The following is a 4,457-nucleotide window of genomic DNA, read 5'->3' as shown; positions in this document are numbered from 1 at the left end:
ATATTAGAGTCATGCTAGTTGAGTAGTTGTGGATTTGAGGAATACTTGTGTTAAAGTTTGTGATACCCGTAGCATGCACGTATAGTGAACCGTTATGTGATGAAGTCGGAGCATGATTTATTTATTGATTGTCTTCCTTATGAGTGGCGGTCGGGGACGAGTGATGGTCTTTTCCTACCAATCTATCCCCCTAGGAGCATGCGCGTAATACTTTGTTTCGATAACTTGTAGATTTTTGCAATAAATATATGAGTTCTTTATGACTAATGTTGAGTCCATGGATTATACGCACTCTCTTCCTTCCACCATTGCTAGCCTCTCTAATACCGCACACTTTTCGCCGGTATCCTACACCCACCATATACCTTCCTCAAAACAGCCACCATACCTACCTATCATGACATTTCCATAGCCATTCCGAGATATATTGCCATGCAACTCACCACCGTTCCGTTTACTATGACACGCTCCATCATGGTCATATTGCTTCGCATGATCATGAAGTTGACATCGTATTTGTGGCAAAGCCACCGTTCATAATTCTTTCATACATGTCACTCTTGATTCATTGCATATCCCGGTACACCGCCGGAGGCATTCACATAGAGTCACATTTTGTTCTAAGTATTGAGTTGTAATTGTTAAGTTGTAAGTAAATAAAAGTGTGATGATCATCATTTTTAGAGCATTGTCCCAAGTGAGGAAAGGATGATGGAGACTATGATTCCCCCACAAGTCGGGATGAGACTCCGGAGGAAAAATGAAAAAAAAGAGGCCATAAAAAAGAAAAGGCCCAAATAAAAAAATGAGAGAAAAAGAGAGAAGGGACAATGTTACTATCCTTTTACCACACTTGTGCTTCAAAGTAGCACCATGATCTTCATGATAGAGAGTCTCCTATGATATCACTTTCATATACTAGTGGGAATTTTTCATCATAGAACTTGGCTTGTATATTCCAATGATGGGCTTCCTCAAAATGCCCTAGATCTTCATGAGCAAGCGAGTTGGATGCACACCCACTTAATTTCTTTTGTTGAGCTTTCATATACTTATAGCTCTAGTGCATCCGTTGCATGACAATCCCTACTCACTCACATTGATATCTATTAATGGGCATCTCCATAGCACGTTGAGACGCCTAGTTGATGTGAGACTATCTTCTCCTTTTTTGTATTCTCCACAACCATCATTCTATTCCACATATAGTGCTATATCCATGGCTCACGCTCATGTATTGCGTGAAGATTGAAAAACTTTGAGAACACCAAAAGTATGAAACAATTGCTTGGCTTGTCATTGGGGTTGTGCATGATTTAAATACTTTGTGTGGTGAAGATAGAGCATAGCCAGACTATATGATTTTGTAGGGATAACTTTCTTTGGCCATGTTATTTTGAGAAGACATAATTGCTTAGTTAGTATGCTTGAAGTATTATTTTTTATGTCAATATTAAACTTTTGTCTTGAATCTTTCGGATCTAAATATTCATACCACAATTAAGAGAATTACATTGAAAATTATGCTAAGTAGCGTTCCACATCAAAAATTCTGTTTTTATCATTTACCTACTCGAGGACGAGCAGGAATTAAGCTTGGGGATGCTTGATACGTCTCCAACGTATCTATAATTTTTGATTGTTCCATGCTATATTATATTCTGTTTTGGATGTTAATGGGATTTATTATACACTTTTATATTATTTTTGGGACTAACCTATTAACCGGAGGCCCAGCCCAGATTGCTGCTTTTTTGCCTATTTAAGTGTTTCGCAGAAAAAGAATATCAAACAGAGCCCAAATGGAATGAAACCTTCGGGAACGTGATTTTCGGAACAAATGTGATCCAGAGGACTTGGAGTCCACGTCAAGAAATCAAGCAGGAGAGCACGAGGCAGGGGGGCGCGCCTACCCCCCTGGGCGCGCCCTCCACCCTCGTGGGGCCCATGTTGCTCCACCGACGTACTTCTTCCTCCTATATATACCTACGTACCCCCAAACTATCAGATACGGAGCCAAAAACCTAATTCCACCGCCGCAACCTTCTGTACCCGTGAGATCCCATCTTGGGGCCTTTTCCAGTGCTCCGCCTGAGGGGGGCATTGATCACGGAGGGTTTGTACATCAACACCATAGCCTCTCCGATGATGTGTGCGTAGTTTACCTCAGACCTTTGGGTCCATAGTTATTAGCTAGATGGCTTGTTCTCTCTCTTTGGATCTCAATACAAAGTTCTCCACGATTCTCGTGGAGATCTATTCGATGTAATCTTCTTTTGCGGTGTGTTTGTTGAGACCGATGAATTGTGGGTTTATGATCAAGTTTATCTATAAACAATATTTGAATCTCCTCTGAATTCTTTTATGTATGATTGGTTATCTTTGCAAGTCCCTTCGAATTATCAGTTTGGTTTGGCCTACTAGATTGATCTTTCTTGCAATGGGAGAAGTGCTTAGCTTTGGGTTCAATCTTGCGGTGTCCTTTCCCAGTGACAGCAGGGGCAACAAGGCACGTATTGTATTGTTGCCATCGAGGATAACAAGATGGGGTTGATATCATATTGCATGAGTTTATCCCTCTACAACATGTCATCTTGCTTAAAGCGTTACTCTATTCTTATGAACTTAATACTCTAGATGCATGCTGGATAGCGGTCGATGTGTGGAGTAATAGTAGTAGATGCAGGCAGGAGTCGGTCTACTTGTCACGGACGTGATGCCTATATACATGATCATACCTAGATATTCTCATAACTATGCTCAATTCTATCAATTGCTCAATAGTAATTTGTTCACCCACCGTAATACTTATGCTCTTGAGAGAAGCCACTAGTGAAACCTATGGCCCCCGGGTCTATTTTCCATCATATTAATCTTCCAACACTTAGTTATTTCTTTTGCCTTTTATTTTACTTTGCATCTTTATTTCTCTTTATCATAAAAATACCAAAAATATTATCTTATAATATCTATCAGATCTCACTCTCGTAAGTGATCGTTGAGGGATTGACAACCCCTTTATCGCGTTGGTTGTGAGGTTCTTATTTGTTTGTGTAGGTGCGAGGGACTCGTGCGTGATCTCCTGCTAGATTGATACCTTGGTTCTAAAAAACTGAGGGAAATACTTACGCTACTTTACTGCATCACCCTTTCCTCTTCATGGGAAAACCAACACAATGCTCAAGAGGTAGCACTCTCCCTTACCCGGAAGGGTCCTTCGGGACAACACTTTGGTGTTGTTCATAGCAGTGGGGGGGGGGGGAGGCCGGCGGAGGTGACTCGCTCTCCATCATGTTCGGACCCAGCGAATTCCCAGAAGATGAGGATCGCTGGTGGAGGTCACGAGCCGGACTGGAGCACGCAATGAAATGTGTTAAAACCACAAGGCGAAAAGCCAGATATATATGCAGTGCCCTTGAATACTTTCGATCCGGCCAGGGGCTTCGGCCTGGGCGCCACTCGGGGATGTCATCGACGTACAATTCAGAATCATCCGCAAGGGAGATTCTCCCTTTCTTGGACGCCTCCGCCTCTAGATCCATGGAAGCCCCCCTTTTCTTCTTTCCCCACTTAAGGGGAGAATTGCTCTGTTCCTCCTCCTCTTCATCGTCGTCATGAGAGGAGAGAGTTTCGGTATCTTCGGACACTACGTCCGAAGCGCCTTTATGGCAGAGGCCACCTTTGGCCTCTTTGCCCTTCTTCTTGGCCTTCTTTTCCGGCGCCTGATACGGTGCCGGAACCAGCATCCTTGTTAGCAAAGGAATGGCTGGGTCTTCGGGTTGCGGAGCTGGACAGTGAATCCGCTCCGCCTTCTTCGTCCATCCATGTGGGGAGAATGGAAAGCTTAGTATACTCCTTGGATCTACAAAGTAAGGTTATCAGGAAACTTACAGGAGTGGCCGAATAGGTGCAGTCGAGGCCGAGGTCTTCGGTCGTCTTTGGCCACGACTTCTGGGCCTCGAAAAGCAGCTTGCATATGTCTTCGTGCGTTGTGCCGAAGAACCACTGCAGGGCCCGGGGACTAGCCGGATCGAACTCCCACATATAGTGAGTCCGGCGTTGGCAGGGGAGAATCCGACAAAAAAGCACCACCTGGATCACGCTGGGAAGACTGGTGTTCTTGTCTATCACACTCTTGACGCGCTTCTATAGCGTCATCACCTCGTTGGATGACGCCCAATCCAGGCCCTTGTTGAGCCAGGATGTGAGTCGCATTGGAAGCCCGGACTTAAACTCGGGAGGGGCGGCCCATGTGGTGTCACGGGGTTCCGTGATATAGAACCACTCCTGCTGCCACCCCTTCACGGTCTCCACAAAAGTGCCCTTGGGCTAGGTAACATTAGGAAGCTTGCTCACCATAGCGCCGCCGCACTCCGCGTGTTGACCGTCAACCACTTTCGCTTCACATTGAAGACCTTGAGCCATAGGCCGAAGTGGGGGATGCGGAGGAATGCCTG

This window comes from Aegilops tauschii, chromosome 3, assembly GCF_002575655.3.
Source record: "Aegilops tauschii subsp. strangulata cultivar AL8/78 chromosome 3, Aet v6.0, whole genome shotgun sequence".
Taxonomy (NCBI): Eukaryota; Viridiplantae; Streptophyta; class Magnoliopsida; order Poales; family Poaceae; genus Aegilops; species Aegilops tauschii.
Note: the sequence above shows the minus strand (reverse complement) of the source record.